This window comes from Rattus norvegicus, chromosome 8, assembly GCF_021556685.1.
Source record: "Rattus norvegicus strain SHRSP/BbbUtx chromosome 8, alternate assembly SHRSP_T2T, whole genome shotgun sequence".
Classification (NCBI taxonomy): domain Eukaryota; kingdom Metazoa; phylum Chordata; class Mammalia; order Rodentia; family Muridae; genus Rattus; species Rattus norvegicus.
The window spans coordinates 43,193,600-43,214,279 of record NC_141541.1 but is presented as its reverse complement, the minus strand read 5'-3'; the positions used below and the strand labels follow the sequence as shown (position 1 = coordinate 43,214,279).

Below are 20,680 nucleotides of genomic sequence, written 5' to 3'. Positions count from 1 at the left end.
TATTTTATGTATATGAGTGTTTGCTTCACTGTAGGTATAGAGGGCTCTGGAACTTGAGTTAACTCAGGGTTTCTTTGCTGACAGTGAAGAATTCTTCAGTTTGTGTAAAAATTACTGTATATCTATACATAAAATTACTGTATATCTATATATAATAACTTAAGAGAAAAAAACAAAACCCAAAAACTTCTCATGCTCGCTTCTCTTTTTCACAGGTAAAGAGTGTGAGCACAATGCTATGTCATACAGAAAACCACAGGGCAGCCTGAAGCTATTGGAAGCTACCACAGTGTCCACGGTTCCAGCCTTACAGTGCACCCAGTGCTACAGCCCTCCAAAGTCCTTTTCTCTACCCCAAGCAAGGCACATCAAGAGTTTGTTACTGTTGTTTTGTTTACCTTATAAGCTATAGATATGCTTTATGTCCACTTTTCATATTTAGAGCCAATAATGATGCTCAGATCAACTCACAAACTAAACACATAATGCTAGAAACATCTTCAACTGCCTTGTCATACCAAAAGCAAAATGCAAAGTAAGGAGAACACAAGAGCACCTTTTCATTTTAAAGTGTTTGGAAACATGTACAACTTGGATACAATTTCAGGAGCTCCAGACACATATGTCCACTTCATGTAAACATAGATGCTTTGAGAAGCCACGGTGTGATTGGTCAGATTCTAAATTAAACCCCTGAGGGCAATAGACACAGCTCAACTAAGATGTGTGGATCATGGTACTCCCCTCTTTATAGTGTTTGCAAGGAGATAGATAAACATTCTTAGTTGAGCATGGTGGTTCATGTCTTTAATCCCACTACTATGGAGGCTGATGCAGAAGGATTAAGAGTTTGAGGCCAGCTGAGCTGCATGAAACTGTCTCAAAAATTTTTAACCCAAATAAAATAATTGTTTCTCCTTCTGCTTCTGTTGCTACTCCTCATCTTCTTTCTCTTTCTTGTGAACAAATCAACAGGATCCTTTTTATTGTCAGATTTTCCCATCGATTTGTACTTGGGACATCCTTCTCATAATTCTCCCTCTGCTTCACCACCTCACTGATGCAGGCCTGCTTTTCTCTGTTACTTAAGCTGTTCACCATCTCACTCAACTGTTGTGTGTGCTTGTTTTAACAACATTTACAAATAGAGACTCCCAGGATTTGTGGCTTTGATCTTGGGCCAGAATTCTGAATGCAGACAGAATGAAACAAGAATGCAGACAGTAGTCTGTGGCAGCCATAGTACCTGTGTCCTTCAGGCCTCCTGGAAGATGGTCTGTAGTCCTTCATTTTCCAAATGGAGGGATTTTTATCCAATTTTGTCATTTCATAATTTTAAATTTCCCTTCCCAGGCATTGTCTCCATTTCTTAGAGCACTATTGAGAAGGACTGCAATATTGAGAAGGACATTGGCTCTTCTTGTGGTCGTCTCTGCCTGTCTACATAAAGAAGGCATAAGCAGCCTTAAGCCTTTGGTTTCTTGAGTCACTTTTAGTCATCCTGATCTATTGTTCTCTAGGAAATGCAGAACACAGCACAAGGCTCCCTGCCCTCAAACTAGCTCTCCATGACAAGCAATTTTTATATAATTGTTACTAATTAAAAATGTTAACAATAAAACACAAGGAACCCATAATGCCAGTCACTTTGGAGACTTCCTACTCTAAAAATCCCTTTCTAATCCTAGGTAACCATTAATCTTATTTTTTAATGTATAAATAAGCCTATATGTGACTCCTCTTATAAGTGGAATATACAGTATGAGCTCTTTTTGACTGAACTTCCTCAGTTAGCCTGATGCCAACACTCACCTGCATTGTCAGATTCATTGGTGTATTGAATAGTACTGAGTAATCGTAACAATAAAACCATTTATTAATTTATCCTCTTAGGCATTTGGGGGGTTTTCTACATGGCTCTTATGAATTCTGCTATGAGAATTGTTCTCGGGATTCTGTAGTACATGTTTTCATTTCATGGTCTATGGGAGTGAGACTCTGGAGTCACATAGCAGCTTTGTGTTTCACTTTTGACAAACTGTTTTCCAAAGGAGCCACACTACTTTTCATTCCCCAGAACATGTAAAGAAAGGCTCAGCGTTCTTCACCAACATTCATCTCTTAGACAGGTGGTTGTGCTGTGGTATTTCATTGTGGTTTTAAAGTTCCTCCTAGCAGTTGATGTTGGTTATCTTTTTCATGTGCCTGTTGGCCGTGTGGGTCTGTCTTTTGAAGATGCTAGTCAGATATTTTGCCAGCTTCATAATTGGGTTGTCTTTTTATTATGGCATTATGTTGTAGAAATTTTAATCCTGATTTGGAATTTCTACATTGCCTTTGACCATTTAGCTCCCAGATAAAAGACACACACAGCCTTTATGTTTATGTAAGCCTTAAACAGCACAGGAGCTGGGCAGATGCCTACCCTCTCTGCTATTAGAATCTACTTTCTTAGGATAATCCCGAGTTATTACTTACTGTGTTTCATCTAGACTGCTCTTAACTCCAATTGGCCAGCCCTTACAGCCAAGTTTTTATGGCTCACCCAACTCATAGTGGCTTCTCTTCCTCCTACACCTTCTTCTTTTTCTCTTGGTTCTCCTTAGACCCCAAGCCCTGGAAACCTAAACCCCACCTTTGGCTCCTCTGCCTATCTACTGACTGTTGGCATCTTTATTTACCAATCAGAAATAGCTTGGGGAAGGGTCACATTTCTATGTGAGGACTCAAGGTCTTGGGGGCCACCACTTAGCATTACAATAGATAGCAAGACCAAACCTCAACAGAATTAGAAGAGCTGCTAATATATGCTACACATAGATCCTTGATCAGCTGTATCATCTGTATTCTCTCCCATTCTGGGAACTATCTTTCTTTTTTTTTTTTTTTTTGAGACAGGGTCTCACTGTAGCTCACTGTAGCTCTTACTGTCCTGGTAGTCACTTTGCAGATCAGACTGGCTTTGAACTCACAAAGATTTGCTTAGCTCTGCCTCCCAAATGCTGGGATTAAAGAGTGTAATAACTGCTGCTTTTCACTTTCTTAGTGGTTTCTGCAGCTTGTAGCACACACTTTATAAATATATACATTTGTGGCCTGTGTTTTTGCTATTGTCTGAAAAGCCATTACTTGATCCAAGGCCACAAGTGTAGAGTTTTTAAAGTGTTGGTTTTATATTTAGAGTCACTTACTATCCACTTTAAGCTAATGTGTGTCAAAGGTCATTCTTTAACATGTAGAGACCTAGTATCCCACTATCACTTGCTAAAGACTACCATTTGCCACATAGAATTGACTGGACATGTCAGAGCTCACTTGTAAGATCCCTGTTGTGTACCATTCATCCTGTGCCTGTCCTTACCTAGAATATTTCTGGAATACTATAACTTTGTGATAAGTTTCAAGTAGACAAGTATGAGCCCTACCTCTTTGTCCTTTTTAAAAAAGACAATTTTACATTTCTGAGTCCATACATTTTCATGAGTTTTAAGGTCACTTTTCTGCCAAAAACAAAACAAAACAACAACAAACAAAGTAAAACAAAAATCCACAAAAGAATAGCTGAATTCTGATAAGAAACATACTGAATTCCTGGTTAATTTGGAAATAATTGGCATCTGACCCATGAACGTGGGATGAGATCTCTTATGTATATGGCTTTAATTTTTCCTGGCTGTGTTTTACATTTACAGAGGACAAAAATTGTGTGTAGGTTAAACTTGTTCCTAATGTTATTGCATTGATGTCATTGTAAATGAAATCGCCTTTTTTCCTTCCTCTCTACTTTGAACCTGGTCTTATGTAACTTAGGCAGGCCTCAAACTCAGTATGTAGTTAGGAAGATCCTCTCCCATTTCTATTTTCTAGGCATGTACTGCCACACCCACTTAATGCAGTGCTGAGGACTGAACCTGGGGCTTTGTGAGTGCTGAGCAAGAGCTGTATCCTCAACCCAGAACTTTATGTTCTAATTATTAGTGTGTGTGTGTGTGTGTGTGTGCGCACTACTGCTTATATATATGAAGGTCAAAGGACAACTTCAAAAGTCATTTTTTCCTTCTTCCACTGGGATCCAAGAATGCAACTCAGATTATCAGGGTAGGTCACTAGGCACTTTTCTCCACTGAGCCATCTCTCCAGCTCCAGCCATGAATGTTTTATATGTTGAATCTTGTCATCTTAAAATAGAAACCCACTTCTAGCTCAGTCTCTTATGTCTTTTTTCTTGTCTAATTACTGGTCTTGTTACTGGTTAGAACATCATGCACATAATTGTATAGTACTTTAAGAGCAACGAATTTTTAGTCTCTGTGGTATTTATCAGATTTGATGAAGTTCCCTTTTATTACTAACTTAATGAGTGTTGTTATCCTGGAATTGTTGGATTTTATCTGATGCTTTTCTACATCTAGTATTATTAAGTATTCTTTGGGTTTTTTGTTGTTGCTGCTGCTGCTGCTGCTGCTGCTGCTGCTGCTGCTGCTGCTGTTGTTGTTGTTGTTGTTGTTGTTGTTGTTTTGGATCAGGGCCTTGCCATGTAGACTAAGCCAGCTTCAAACTTACATTCTTACCTTAAAAAATTTTTAATAGGTTTTCTTTTGTTAATACAGTATTACTTTCCTAAGATATGTTGTATTGACTTTTGTTTCTTTAGTCCTCATAAAATTTTTTGTTTGTTTATTTGTTCTAAGTTTGGTTTTCTGAAACAGGTGATTTGACTGTGTGATCTCAAAATAGTAAAATGATGATTAAAATTGGGCCATTGAATATCATCAGAAAACTTTTAAGTCTTTTAGTTTCAGTCTATATATAAAAGTTTCAAGGTTGATGTCTTAGGGTTTTATTGCTGTGAAGAGACACCATGACCACGGCATCTCTTATAAAGGAAAACATTTAATTGGAGCTGGCTTACAGTGTTAGGAGTTTAGTCCATTATCATCTTGGTGGGAAGCATAGCGGCTGGCAAACATGGTTTTGAGAAGGAGCTGAGAGTCCTACTTTTGGATCAGCAGGCGGCGGGAGGAGAGTGACACTGGGCCTGGCTTGAGCATTTGAAACTCAAAGCCCACCCCCACTGACACTTGCTCCAATAAGGCCACACCTCTTAGTAGTGCCACTCCCTGGTGACCAGCATTCAAATCTATGAGCTTATGGGGCCTATTCTTCTTCAAACCACCACAGATGCAAATGTCCTTGCACTGCAGTCTGGTCTTATGTTACCAGTGGCCAGTGGTTCCTTCTGTGACTTACAGAGGTCTGAGAGCAGTAGCTTTGATCAAAAAGAAGTAAGTCACCTGTCACACATAGCTGCAGTGTGGTGAATTCTGTTTGAAGTGATAAATGTGCTTTGGAAGGAAGTATGGAATCCAAGTTTCTTGTTTTTTTCCTAAATTTGCATGACTGTTGTCCTGGCTAGTTTTATGTCAACTTGACACAAGTTGAAGTCACCAGAGAGGAAAGAGCCTCAATTGACAAAATGTCTCCATATGGCTGGTAGTCCTGGGTTCAATAAAAGAGCAGGCTGAGCTCCATGTGGAGCAAGCACCCTCCATGGCCTCTGCATAAGCTCCTGCCTCCGGGTTCTTGCCCTTCTTGAGATCCTGTCCTGACTTCCTTTGATGATGAGCTGTGATGTGGAACTACAAGCAGAACAAACCCTTTCCTTTTGGAGCCTGACTTTTGGTCACGGTACCTTATCACAGCAGGAGAAATCCCAACTAAGACAGGGGTAAATCAAAGTCTGCAGGGTAAACTTCAGTCTCCTTCCTAGATTAGCAGAGAATTTTAAGGAAGAAGAGGCTGAAAGGTAAAAACTGATCCTAAAGAGATGGATTTTGATTTTTGGAGCAGAAATAGGGTTTAGGGGTAAGGAAAATAACTAAATTTAAAGTAGTGTGTGCCTGGGGACTGTCCCTCAGAGTGTTTGCTTAGCATGTGTAAGATGAGGAGTTTGATCCCGGTACAGAATGAGGAAGGGAGGGAGGGAAGGAGGGAGGGAGGGAGGGAGGAGAGGGTGGGAGGGAGTGGATAAGTAACATGGATGTCTCCTTGGTTAAAAGCACTGGCTGCTCTTCCAGAGGGCCTGGGTTCAGTTCCCAGCACTCAACATGGCAGCTCATAATCATCTGTAGCTTCAGGATTACTGATCTGATGTCCTCCACAGGCCCAGCTCTGTATGCACATGGAGCTCAGACACACATGCAGGCTAAACACCCATACACAGAATAATTTTTAAAAAAATTTTTTTGAGAATAGTCCTTGGATGGCTGTTCACATTATCTGTAGATGTTTCCTCCTCACTGTTATTTGATAGCAAGGCTCTCTGTATGCATGAGATATAGACACAGGGAACCTTGTTATCTACACAGGCACACTGCCTGTACCTACTTAATCCTGTTACTGCGGAGCTCTCTTCCTATCCTGTCCCATCCTGTGACTAAAGTGAGCTCCCCCATCTCCTCAAAGGCATTGCCTCAGTACTTCTCTTTACTACATCATTAATTTCTCCCACACCAGGTGTAGTGGCAGCAAGTGCCATTAATCCCAGCACTCAGAAGACAGAGTCAGGCAGATCTGGAGTTCAAGGCCAGCCTGGTATATAGAGCAAGTTCCAGGACATCCAAGGCTACACAGAGACACTCTTGTCTCAAAACAAAAGTTCCTATTAGAATATTCCAAAAGGTACACAGAACTGTTGTAATTATTTTCCATATTGAAAACTACCCAACTTAAAAAAAGGGGGTGGGGACAAAAACAGAAAAAAGCTTGGTTTACCTGACATAATTTCAGTTACCACTAAACTTCTTTGTTTCCCTTTAAAACAACATCCTGAGTTCTCAGTACTCACTGCTCCTTTTCATATGTTGCTGATACATTAGCAGTTTGCCTTACCACTCTAGTGAAAACATTCTTGAGGTTGCCTGTGGTGGTGCATGCACTAGAGAGGCTGAGGCAGGTGGACTCTGTTCCAGGCCAAAGTTACCAGTGGCTTCTGCATTGCTAAACCTAAAGGTTATTTTTAAACTTCATCCTAATTATCAACAGGATTTAACATAAGTGATCCATCACTTTTTTAATCATCTTATCACCTGGCTTCCCCAACGTCAAAGTTTTAGATTTTTTCTCTTCTTTTCTATCTTTCCTTCCCCTTGCTCCTTTGAGCTTTTATCTAAGTCTGTGGCTTTAAGTATCAACTATATACAAACAACTTTGAAATTTATTTCTCTAGCTCCTGACTTTATCTCTAAACTCCAGATTCATAAATTTGGCTGCATAGGTAACTTTTCTGTATGCTTGGTTTCCCAAAGATTTGTGCTTTCCACACTCTACCCACTATCAGATAACGACAGTTCTGCACAAAACCTTGTAGAAATCATTTGCTCTTCTCTTTCTCTCATCCTGCATCATTCCATTAGCAAATGATGCCATGTGTCTCCTCTCCTCTCCTCTCCTCTCCTCTCCCCTCCCCTCCCCTCCCTTCCCCCTCCCCTTCCCTTTCCTCCTCTCTTCTTTCTTCCCTCCCCTCTCCTTTTCTTTCCCTCTCTCCCTCCCCTTGCCCTTTCCTCTCTCTCTTCCCCTCCTTTTTCCCCAGAAACAGATATCCTGTAATCCGTGCTGGCCTTAAACTCTTCATGTAGCTAAGAATGACCTTGAATGTCTCATCCTCCTGCCTTCAACCTCTCAAGTGCTAGGATTATAGGTGTGTACTGCTACACTTAGCACATCTTCCTCTCTCCACTCCTCTAACAACACAGCATTCTAGTGTTCTAACAACACACCCCAGTCCACTCTAAGTAAATTAGCAACAAATGTTCCTTATTATACTCTTATCCATCTCAGTAAATGCCATTTCCATCTCATTTATTTTCACCAAAAATTGTGAAGTCACTCTCTCCACTCTTTCTTATGCAAGCTGTATACAGGTTTTATTGGTTTTATCCATAGAATACACTCAGAATTCAACTGTTTTTACAGTGCTTGCCTCATTCCCCTAAGTTACTAAGTAGCCTCCTCCTTGGTTTTCTTGCTTCTGTTTATGTGCAGCTCATACATTGTTCTTAATACAGTAGCCAGAGCAGGCCTTTCAAAATCAGAAAGATCAGTCATGCCCTTCCACTCCTGCACAGGTCTCCTCTGTCTTCTGATTTTACTCAGGAGGAATGGCTTGTCCTTATAGTGTCATGCAGGAAATGATAGTGTGACCTCAAGCAGATCTGAGACTTTTCTCCTGCCTCATTCTTCTCTGCTCTGATTAGCCACACTGGCTTGTTCTAATGTGGGCACCCCAAGGACACTTTTGCTTCAAGGCTTTTTCATCTGTTGTCTTGTGCCATCTTCCTTTGATAATATTTAGCTTTGTTCAAACACAGTTTATCACAAGGCCTCCCTAGTGAGCTAACGTGTCCCTCCCTACTCACCCCTGACACAAGTGCTCCATATTCCCTCTTTAAATGTTCCTTCATGCTGCTGCTTAGTCTAGGCGATGGGTTATTTATTTATCTTTTCTTCCCGCTGGCTTGTATACTTCCTATTTGTTAAATTTTGTTATATATCCCCAATATTAAGGTTGTGCCTGATACTTACTGGACTTTGTGTCGATATTTATTAAATAATTAAACAAATGTGTCCTCTACCTAACCTTTTCTTCTGTGTTCTGTTTCATTGTTTTTAGTAGAATGTTCAACACAGAATAATTGCAAAATTCAGCTGTGCATAAATGGAGCTAGTTCTTAAGTTAATGGTTTTAAATAAACAGTTGACCACAGTTGAAGTCCTACAAGCATCTGGACTCTGGGTCAGCAGCGCAGAGCTGCCTCACCCTGGACCTGTGATGGTGGCATGATCCCTTCGCCCAGTGATCAGTGCCTTGGAATGCATGTAGAGATGTGATATTACTGATATTACTGTGATATTACTTTTCTAGGACTTTCCCTTCTCTCTCTATAGACTTAGTCTGACCAGAATAAAGACAATTGGAATTTATTAAAGGTAATTCTTCATGATAGTCTTATGTAGTATCTCCTCAGAAAAGTTATCAGGACTCATTTTGCCTGGTTTCATGTTCCCTTGTTGGTGCTAATTTAGGACAAATAATTTAATGTCTCTGGACAGTGATTTTTTTATAAAAGAGATGGCTATACAATGTGATTTTCAGCACAGTCTAATACGTAAGCATGTGTTCTGTTTTTACTTTTGCCCTCACTATCACGTTTTGCAGTTGGTTTGCTCTTCTTACTGAGTGTAGACTACTGGTAGATTTGACATGTCAGAGATAAGGGTGAGGAGAAAGATGATCTCCCAGGAGTGTTGACACACCTGAGAGCGCAGGGAGGACTACCACTTCTACTCAGAGGGGCTACCCCAGAAGCCCTCGGGATGTGAGAACCTTCCGGTTTCTGTCTGCGCCCAGAGCTGACCCTATGCCACATCTCTCAGTACCCAAATCCTGCTAGGAGAGACCTGGTCTCCAAGGAGAGCTGACACAGGACTTATAGGAGGGTCTAGCCACTGTCAGAGACAACAAGACCAGCTAACACCAGAGATAACCAGATGGCAAGAGGCAAGTGCAAGAATCTAAGCAACAGAAACCAAGGCCACTTGGCATCTTCAGAACCCACTTCTCCCACCACAGCAAGCCCTGGATACCCCAACACACTGGAAAAGCAAGATTATGATTTAAAATCACATCCATGATGATAATAGAAGACTTTAAGAAGGACATAAATAACTCCCTTAAAGAAATACAGGACAACACAGGTAGACAGGTAGAAGCCCTTACAGAGGAAACAAAATCCCTAAAAGAATTATAGGAAAATACAACCAAACAGGTGAAGGAATTGAACAAAATCATCCAGGATCTAAAAATGGAAATAGAAACAATAAAGAAAGCACAAAGGAAGACAACCCTGGAGATTGAAAACCTAGGAAAGAGATCAGGAGTCACAGATGCAAGCATCACTAACAGAATACAAGAGACAGAAGAGAGAATCTCAGGGGCAGAAGATACCATAGAAAACATTGGTATAGTAGTCCAAGAAAAAGCAAAATGCAAAAAGCTCCTAGCCCAAAACATCCAGGAAATCCAGGACATAATGAAAAGATCAAACCTAAGGATAAGGTATAGAAGAGTGCAAAGACTCCAACTTAAAGGGCCAATAAATATCTTCAACAAAATTCTAGAGGAAAACTTCCCTAACCTAAAGAAAGAGATGCCCATAAACATACAAGGAGCCTACAAGAACTCCAACTAGATTGGACCAGAAAAGAAATTTTTCCTGTCACTTAATAGTCAAAACACCAAATGCCCAAAACAAAGAAACTAAAAGCAGTAAGGGGAAAGGTCAAGTAACATATAAAGGCAGACCTATCAGAATTACACCAGACTTCTCACCAGAGACTATGAAAACTAGAAGATCCTAGATAGATGTCATACAGACCCTAAGAGAACACAAATGCCAGCCCAGGCTACTGTATCCAGCAAAACTCTCCATTACTATAGATGGAGAACCAACCTATTCCAGAGATAAGGGTGAGACAAGGTCTCCGTGCTGCCCACTGATCCTGTCAGAATGCACCAGGAAGGCAGAACAGAACCACTTACAGTAAAGGCATGAGTTTAACTAGAGGGGCACAAGCATTGAGAGCTCAGCTTCAGCTCTTACCCAGAGAATCCTTCATCACCTGCCAGCGTCTGGTGTCAGACAGCTACAATGTATCGTATACCTAAAATAAATAAATAATTCTTTTAAAACAATATGTGTGGCACATTTTTCTAGCTAGTTCAACCTGAGCAAGCTTGTTCCAGATGCTTAGATTTACGAAGTGTCTACGTTCTCTCCCTTGTAGTGTTGCAGTTATCACTGAATTATCCAGGCCTCACCCTTACCTTTTTAGCCCTCTTATGATGGTCAGGAATAGGATTGTCAACAACTTTATTGACCACTGACTGTAAGCTTTGACTAGAAACTGCTTCTGTCTTTTAATCATTTAAATTAGAGAAAAGGAGGTAGCAGGCATCACTTTTCTATTCACTTTTAGAAGCAAAATATTTCTTCTCGTTTATCTTTTACATGTAGTCATCACTTTGTGTCTTGTTGTAGGTATCTTCAGGTTTCTAGGACAAAAAAAAAAAAAGACAAGAGATTGAGAGCCTCAAATTATAAAGAAAGACAAAAACAGATGAGCATCCAGCTCTTTGTATTGGGTGAAGTTTTTCAATTTGTTGCTTTAGGTTTGTAAAGCTTTCTTAAAGCAAAAGCAGAGGATACATCATGCCATGCCCTCAGTGTTGCTGATAATCCTAAGGGGGTGTGCTATGTCAGACACACCAAATTGATTCTAAAAAGTAAGGTATTTGGTGCTGCAACAGGAGTCATCTCTTCACAGCCCCAAGCAGAAATTTTGGCCGTATGCCTCCCCTCAGACTCCAGTACTTATAGTACTCATTAATGGGCCAACCTACTGGACAGGTCGTCCATTGTCTGAGTCTCCTAACACTCCTAGCATTGCAAAGAAAAGCAAACAAGCAATGCCTTCCATGAAGTATTTCTGCAAAAAGAAAAGGAAAAGGATTATAACCATATTTTAGCATTTTTTTAAAAGCCCAGGTTCTTGAAGGAAACTCAAGGATAGCACATAGTTCTGTATAAGTGAAAGTTACATTACACCTTCAGTCACAGTGCAGGAGGCAGAGGCAGACCGATCTCTGAGTTCAAGGCCAGCCTGGTCTGCATAGTGAAACTTTGTCTCAAAAACAGTCAATCTATTACACAAAAGAGACCCTGAGTCCTGAAACTCTCCATAGTATATGATAAATTAATGTTTACTCATCTAGAACAGTATTTAACATGTGTTAGAGAATGGTCATGTAAGTCATTTTCTGACTGATACTGTGTAAAAAGAAAACGAACAAGTTTTACCACAAAGAAGCAGATACCTAGAACCTAGGTCATTCTGTAGGAAAACTGAAACTTTTTAAAGCAGGCTAGTGCCTTACATTCTGGATTAAAAGATTTATAAACATGACTGCTGAATATAACATGTGAACCTTGTTTGGATGCTGAAAGGAGAAAGTCTGAAAAAGGTAACTTGATCTAATCCAAGAAAGTGTAGAGTCATAGTTACTGGTATTGTGAGGAGTGACAATGAAAAGAAATGATGGCTAGAGATGTAACTTGGTGTAGCAGTAGTTTATTAATGATTCTGTGCTTCCAACAGGTCTCACATGTACATCTGGATTTGCAAGTCACACACACACACACACACACACACACACACACACACACACACCAATTAATTTTGATATGCCATGCCTAGCTTAATGGCTAGGCATTTCTAATCCTTCCCACTGCTAGCAAATATTCTTCTGCTCCAATACTCTTGAGTTAACATCTTTTAAAATCTATATTTCATCTCTGCTACCCCAAATACAATTGGGGAAGTGGCCCATGTGGCCACTTTCCCTGATCCTCAAATGTTGGTGGGCCTTTAGGTCTGGTCTTTTCCTTCCCCACCATGGCAATCTCTGCTTCCCTCCTCTCTCCTCACAGTCTCGCCTCAGTCTACCTGCCTAGCCATTGGCCATTGGCTCTTTATTGATTGATCCAAAACCAGCTGGGCACAAGGACCTTCAGCATTTGGGACACACAGATTCCCGATTTGGGGAGCCAGATTAATTCAAAGCATTAGAACCAATCTCCAACAACTTGGTGATAAAGCAAATGCCCTAGCATGTTCAAGGCCTTGGGTTCAGTGCTTAGCACCACAAACCCCAAAGAAAAAAGCCAGCAATAAAAACGAAAAGATCTATGTCAACACAGACATGGATACTGAGATAGTGAGTGAAATGGAAGTCTGTCTTAAGATTCATCCTAATTCAACAAAATAGGACAAAGGAGCAGATTCAAGTAAGTGGCAACAAAAGCTTAATAATACTGGATCCTGGGGGTGGGTTTATGAGAATCATTATGCTGTCTGCTTTATTTTGTGTTTGAGGTTTGTTCTGTTTTGTTTTGGTCTTGTTTTTTGTTTGTGGTTTTTTGTCTTTGTTTTTGTTTTGTTTTGTTTTGTTTTTTTAGTAATTTACAGCATAAGTCTTAAGCCTGAAATGTTATGTTACTGCTCCTTTGCCTCCTTCCATGAATAAAGAGATTTGAAGGAGAAAGTGTTATTTCAACTTCTGACGCAGGCATTTTCAGATGGTGAATAGAACCTAGAAGCTACAGACTGGGTCGGTATGGAGGCTCTGTAACACAGCTCACACCATGAGTAATCAGAGAGGCACCTCATTACCTGCTTTTATGAAGTATATCTGAATTCCCAGCCCTATAAAAGTTGAGAAATCAAGGAGGAAAAACCATAGAGGACATTAGGGTAAAAATGAGAAGGACAAAATGGTAGTTTAGTAAAAACAGCTTTGAAGTCTGTTTGAAATGGGGATAAGAACATCCATTCCATTTAACTCAGAGATACGAAAAAATGATTTCTACCTTCCCTCTAAATAAAAATCTCAGGTAATTGAGAATCTGTACTTTGATGCCATGTAAATCTATAAATGTTTTAATCTAGAAACATTTCCCCATCTTAAAAATAAAATTAGCTTGTTTTATAAATGGGATCAGTTTTCCTGTAAAATGACCTGGGTTCCAGATTTCTGCTTCCTTATAAGCATGTTTTGTTTCTATTTACATGCCAAAATTGTCCTTTGATATTGAAGCTCTTGCTTTATCTTCAGAGTTTGTACTCCTGTGGGATAGTTTGTGTAGGAGTTAAGATTGTGATTATGGTTTAAATCCCAGTCTTTCTCGATGCCAGCTACGTGACCTTAAGTCAGTTACTGAAGGTATCTAAATTTTAGATGGGAAAAATGAAACTTCATAGAATTCTGAGAATTCAGTGAGATAGCATATGTACAGTGGCTAACAGTATCTAGCACATACTAAGTAAAGTGAATATTTTATGTTAACAACAGAATTACTATCTCCAGTACCATTCTTAATGCCATATGCGAATATCTCTATTGTAAATGTTCCTTAACAATTCAAGAGGCAAGGCCTTCTGTACAACACAAGCACATTGGTCCACTGCTGTTTCAGGGTGTCTTAATGAGCTGAGCTAATGGGTATTGGAATACAAGTCCATCTAGTATGGCTTTTATGTCACTGCCCAAATAAAAGCATATTCTATGTCCCTAGTGGGAGTGAGGGAGGATGGGGGGATAGAGGAGTAGAGGCTGGCTGTGAGCATGTAGAGGGGAAGGGTAAAGGGAGAGAGGGAGAGCAGGAACAAGAGGAGAGGGCAAGAGAGCAAAACCACGTTTTTCTTTTTCTTTTTGAAGGTGGAAGATGAAAGAATGAGTTTGCCAAATAAGTGGGTGTGTCAATTAAATTGCAAATCAGCCTGCCTTCCCTCTTGCTCAATCTGAGGGTGAGTTGACACCTGTTTGTAAATCCTTCCTGGTTCAAAGCTATAGGTACCCTCATCTTAGGAGACCCACCCACATTTGAATTGCTAAGATTGAGTTATGGTTCAGCCTAAAGAGGCCAAGCCTACCCTGTGTTCCCATGTGGGCACAATGTTTTCTCTAAGGAATTAAAACATTTTGTCAAAAAGAAAAGGTACAAGATCATCTTTTTCTGTCATGCATCAGGACATTGTATTGTATACACTTTTTAAAAATTGACTTTTGCTGAAAGAAAAGGCATCTTGGGGGCAGGGGAGGGGGTAAAGAGAAGGCTCAGCGGTTTAGAGCAGTGGCTGCACTTGTAATGGACCCGGGTCTGATTCTTAGCACCCACATATTGGCTCGGCCACCTGTAATTCCAGCTACAAGACCCAGTGTTGTCTTCTGACTTCTGCAGGCATCAGGAGCACACATGGTGCACATACACACATGCCAGCAAAACATTTATTCACATAAGCCTAAAGCTCTTTAAGACGACAGAAAAGACTGTAATACCACTCTTGTCTTTGAGGGGCTGGGCTCAGGTAGTCTTTCCCTGTAGCTCTAACTCGTTCTCACCCTGTAAATAACTTGAGTCATTTGCATTAGACATAGTGGAGACTGGGAGAGGCACATGAGGAACAGAACTGAGAGTAGGACTAACAGTGGAAGAGCAGAGGGAGAGTCGGAAGCAGAGTGGGATGCAGCATAAACTAACACAACAGGAATGAGCCGTTTAGCTAGTTTTGAGTTCGTGACAACACTTGGTATTTGTTATTACATTTGTAGATTTACATGTAATGGCTCATCCTGGAAGTTCATTGATTAAGGAATGTCGTCTGACACAAGTGATGATAGCTGAGAGACAATGGATACTCAGTAAATATGTATCTCTTGTTTCCCATTGTTTAAACTCCTTATCTACTACCTCTTCCTCTTGACAATGGCCAAGATGGAAATGTATAGATGAGTGGCTCATCTCTATATAGTTCATGAATTTGGTTCTAGAAGCGCAGTACAGTTGGACCTGCATTTCTATATTCTGGCCCACTGAGGCAGCAGGCACAGGCAATTTGTTCAGGCCACTATAGGTGATGTAATTGTGTCTATCTGACATGCAGGAAACGGACTGCGAGGCTCCTTTACGTGCCTGTGTTTGCCAGGAGCCCTTATCTTCATAGTTGGGACTAGAAATCTTGCTAAAATGGGCTTAAGTTGGGTATTGCCCCTTTGTAAATCTCATGGTGTTGATAGCCTCTCTTTGGGGCTATAGAGAACTGGGAGCATTTAGATCAGTTGGCAGGAGTGTCCCTTAGGATTAACTGGCTTTTGTTTGAGTGAAGTGCCCTTTGAATTTTTCAACCTTAAGCACTTACTTCCTCTGAGGCAAAGTGCTCTGTGAAAACTTGCCTGTTCTCTTATGTTCAGAAACTTCCCAACACAGTGTAGCTACTTAAACTACTGCACATAGGCATTTTACTCTACTTGATAACTGTTTATAGATTTTTAAAAAGATTTTCTTATTTTTATTTTATGTGTACAGGTGCTTTGCCTTCGTGTATACCTGTACCACTTGCATGCCTGATGCCTCTAGAGGCAAGAAGAGAGTGTTGGATCTCCTGAAACTGGAGGTACAGATGGTTGCGAGCCAGAGCCACCGTGTGAGTGCTGGGAACCAAACCTGGCTTCTCCAAAAGACCAGTATACTTTCAACTACTGAGCCATCGCTCCAGCCCCCGGACCGAATGTTTTAACTCAGGGCATTGCTGCACACCGCATTCTGTGTAATAAAAGGATGTGCCAGGAACCTGGAAGCCCCTGACATATTTCTGCCTTTTTCAAGTGATGCCTGTCCGTCTCTCGAGCTAGAGCTCAGCTGCTATAAACTGACTGGGAAGGAGCTTGTTCCAGTTCCTTACTAGATAGTGGGGCAGGAAGATTTAGTAAAAGTGCTTAGAGAAACGATTAGGGCCTGAGAATAAGAATTTCCAACAAGACAGATCTCAAATCAGGGAATTCATGTCAATCCTACACTTAATCCCTGAGTCTTGCCGCCTGCCTGTTCACACCAAGGCTGGCCAATGTGCATGCATATATCTCTGTCTCAGTTTATCATGTCATGTTTTGATCCAAGTAAGCGCCACATGATCCAGATACAGAAGGACTCCCTAGTAACCAAGATCCCTGTGTTACCCTATAAACTTAAACTCATATCTACACACACACACACACACACACACACACACACACACACACACACACTGTCATCTTTATATCCTATTCATCTTCATAATTCATAATATAAATGAAATCATGTACTACTTGGCTTTTTGATGTAGTCATTTAATCTTTTTTTCTTTCAAGACATTATTTCAAGACAGCCTGGCCGTCCTGAACCAGGCTGGTCTCACATTCAGAGATGGCTTTGCTCTGCTCCCTGAGTGCTGGGGTTAAAGGTGTGTACCACCTACAGCAGGCTTGTAACCATTTACTTACTGAGGGTCATTTATAAATGTTTGCTATTTTGATGAGCTGCTGTGGACATTTGTGTCCTGGCTTTCGTGTGGATAGAAATGTTCGCTTACTCGGTATACATGCCCAAGAATGAAACTTAACTGTATGGTAAGTGTGTTTCAAACTTAAACAATGACTCTGTGTACATGCATGCATGCATGTGCCATGGTACACATGTGGAGGTCAGAAGTCAGGTCTTTCCTTCCATCCTGTGGGTTCCAAGGACTCTGGTTCTCAGGCATGGCAGTAACCTTAGCTGCTAAGCCATCTTCCTGACTCACAGTTTACACTTACTAGGAAAGTGACAATATGTTCCGAGGGTCATGTTTCTTGTTTTTTATTTTTGACCTACTCTGCCAGGTGACAATGGCTAAAAGTATATGTGTCCTACTTGGTCCTCACTGTCACCCTTGTGGGACCAAGTATACCTCATTATGGTTAGATGGGTGGAAATTCTGACTAGGCCTCTGAGGACAGTCCTATGGGAGGAGGAATGAATCTTCTAACTGCTCCCCCTCTGGACTTCCAATGTGGTGTATGGGTCGGAGTACTCATTATTACTGAGAGGAGGTAAAAGTTTCTTCACATTTGAAGTTCTCAGTTCTCACCTCAGGGTATGGGGATCTGTTGTAGACAGGGGTAAGCAGAAATACGGGTCACCTGTAGTCTTGGCTGACAGGACTGGAGAGCTCTAGTGTTCTGTCTGGTGCTTGTTTGGAGTGGGCCTCTTATTGCTTGGCTGCTCTTCCCTTGGTCTTTTGACTGCACGTGGTTAACTTTTCTGGGCGCTTCCCTTCCTCCATTCTAGGAGTGTCTATGTTAGCTTAGGTTTAACCTAGAATTCATGTTCCTGCCTTTGCCTCCCAAGTGCTGGGGTTTCAAATGTGGACGACTAACTAGGCTCAGTATTTCTGAACCCTTCTTGAAACCCACTTACAACAACTGCTGTTCAAAGGAAAAACTCTCAACCTGTTAGCATGGCCATTCACTGCTCTTAACCACCTCACTGCACGTAGGAACAGTCACATCTTCTGTAGTTTTTCTTTTCCACCATGCACATGTGGAAAACAGTTGCCAGCTATGCAGAATTTCCTTCAGGATCATGCTTTTTGTGGTGTGTTGTTTTGCAGATGTGCTCTGTGGGTCCCTACCTTCTCATCTTCTCTACATGGTAAGCAGCTAGCCATTCCTCAAATCTGGGCATGTTACATATGGTGAAGCCTTCTGAGATTAAGAAGTATTTGATCCCATCTCAGGGTTATCCTATTTCTATGAACACACTCTGTAGTGTGCTTTCTTGTTCACATCGATTTACCAATCTGCCCTAGAAGTGGGGCTATGCTATACATCCCTGACCTATTCAGCTGTAAATTCTTTGTGGTCAGGCACTGTGCCTGTTTTATCAGTTTGTCCTCAACCTAACACAGAACTGACACTGAACACACGTTTATTAAATAGGTAAATGGATGAATTATTGCTTTCACCCGAAGACCATCAGCAACTTGTGAGATTAGGACACCGAGACAAACTCCTCTTTATCATTGCCATTTACTTCTTAAGCAAAGCAACATTGAGAAATTATAATAGTTAACCACTTATGCTGCACTGTTCCCCCTTCTATAATGACTCTGAGGTTGTGCTGTTTCTTGTCAGCTGAGGAGGTTGGGTACGGGAGAAGAAGCAGATGTGGTGTGTCAAGACAGTTCTTCAGGACATTATTAACTGCCAGTCCAGTCTTTGGTAAATCCAAACCCCTGTTTGTAACTACTTTTATCAAGGTGGAGCTTTTCTTTGATAGGCATTTCAGAAATGCAGCTTTCACTGAGTGGCGTAGCATAGGTTTGTCTTGCCCACAAGCACACTGTCAAGGATTTTACAAGACAAACCTGTACCTCTATACACATCAGCTCTTTGTAAGAACACTGAGCTGATGTCTGATTATACATACATAATCTCTCTACCTACAAGAAAACTACTGAACATGTCAGGCACTATTAAATATTTTATATAAGTAACTTCTAGTTCTTACAGCCACCTTGTACTGCAGGTGTCACTGTCCATGTTTCGTAGCTATGGGAACGGAGAATCAGGATTGTCTTGGACTCTAAGCAGTGTTTTCTATTTTTAGTGTCTGTCTCTCAATGAAAACTCCTAGTATTATATTTCTCCCAGTATCCCAACTTCCTGCCCCTTCAATCACATCTCTTGAGATACGGTTCTTCTGTCATCTGTTTTATAAGACAGAAAAGGGAGGAGAAATGCATTTTTAAGTTGATGCTTACCTGTATGCTGATATTTTGTTCTTCAGCCTAGTAACTTCTTTTGACATTTGGTCTCCCAATATTCAGGAGCATTCACGGCCTTTTGTCCCTTCCTTAAAACCAAGGAAGGTACTCATTGCTTAAGAGTCTAAACAGAAAGCTACATGGTGATCGATGAAATTTAGTAGCAATTGAAACTGATGCTTTGTGGCTAAAAAGACTATTAACGTTGGATTTCTTCATCACAAATGCCTAATACTGGAGCATAGTAATTAGAGGGCTGCCAATTAGGAATTACGATCTTTTCCTTCAGTGGCTGACTGAGTGGCTCCTCCTTGCCTCATCTCTTCAAACACCAGTCACATCCCACAGGGTTTGAGAAGGTGCTGTATGGGGGTGTCAGATACAAGAGGAAGGTGAGGCAAGAGTGAGAGAGATGCAGTGTCAAGCAGCAGGAAGCAGAGAGCATCCAGGTGACCGACAGGAGCAAGTGAAAAGGGTTTCCAGGGCTCATAGACGTGCCCCAGGTACCAGCCTAACCCCTGGACAACGGTTCATGGCCCAAATCCATAGGCAGCAAAGACTGTTTGAGGAATGGCCCTGCTTCTCAGTACTTGTTAGCACATGGTGGGGCATAGTCTTACCACCTCAGAGCACTTAGCATAAGCACTTATGAGCACCTAGTCTTATAATTCCAGCCCTCAGCAGATACAACTATGGAAGAGACACCAGAACACTCTGGGAAAGCATGCAAAACAAACAGTAGTGTGCTGTCTTTCAAATGGAGAGGCGGCTGCCTGTACTGCTGAAGGCTGGCTAGCTAGCACCACAAAGGCCTTGGCAATAGTCTCTCCATTCCTCTACTGATACCTATGTACCGAGTCACCTCAGATGACCCGCAGCTTCCTTGGTTCATTTGTACTGCAACCCGATCCTTCTCTTAGTCCCCTAGAAATCAGTAGCTATCATTCAGAGGATGCCAGCTCACTCCGTGTGTCTTCTGTTTGATCAGGAGTGTTTGCCACCTGAGTTTGGAGTGCCCCAAGCCAATGAGAGCTTAAAGTCATGCTATCCATTTTGATAATTCCCACTTCACTGACTGGTAAGAAAGGGGTGAGAACAGAAAGGGATGAGTACTTAGGCAGTTTATTTATTTATTTATTTATTTATTTATTTATTCTGTGTGTGTGTGTGTGTGTGTGTGTGTGTGTGTGTGTGTATTTCCTGTGGTGCATTTGCCAGTGAATGCACATATGATGGCGGATGGCCAGAGTAGGACCTGGAGTGTCTTCTTCTATCATTCTCCATTATTGTCTTAAGACAGGGTTTTTTTTTTTTTTAATTGAGTTACAAAGACTCAGTTTTGGGTGGGCTTAATACTGTGTATTAAGGCTTTCAGGGTTCTACTTCTCTTCATTTCCTAGTACTGAGGTCACTGGCACAGGCAGCCATGCCTGGCTTTCCA

At 41.1% G+C, this 20,680-nt stretch overlaps 1 protein-coding gene across 6 annotated transcripts in view; it reads left to right on the top strand.

Annotated features, from left to right (window-relative positions):
• The window catches only part of Ccdc15 (coiled-coil domain containing 15), a 77,646-nt gene extending 69,025 nt beyond the window's left edge, over positions 1-8,621 (top strand). For 5 of the 6 annotated variants that reach the window (XM_087563082.1, XM_087563080.1, XM_087563081.1 and 2 more), the window contains exon 14: positions 216-4,564. The gene's annotated coding sequence lies outside the window, so the exon portion shown is untranslated. 6 annotated transcript variants of the gene reach the window in all.
• Positions 8,622-20,680: the final 12,059 nt, after the last annotated feature.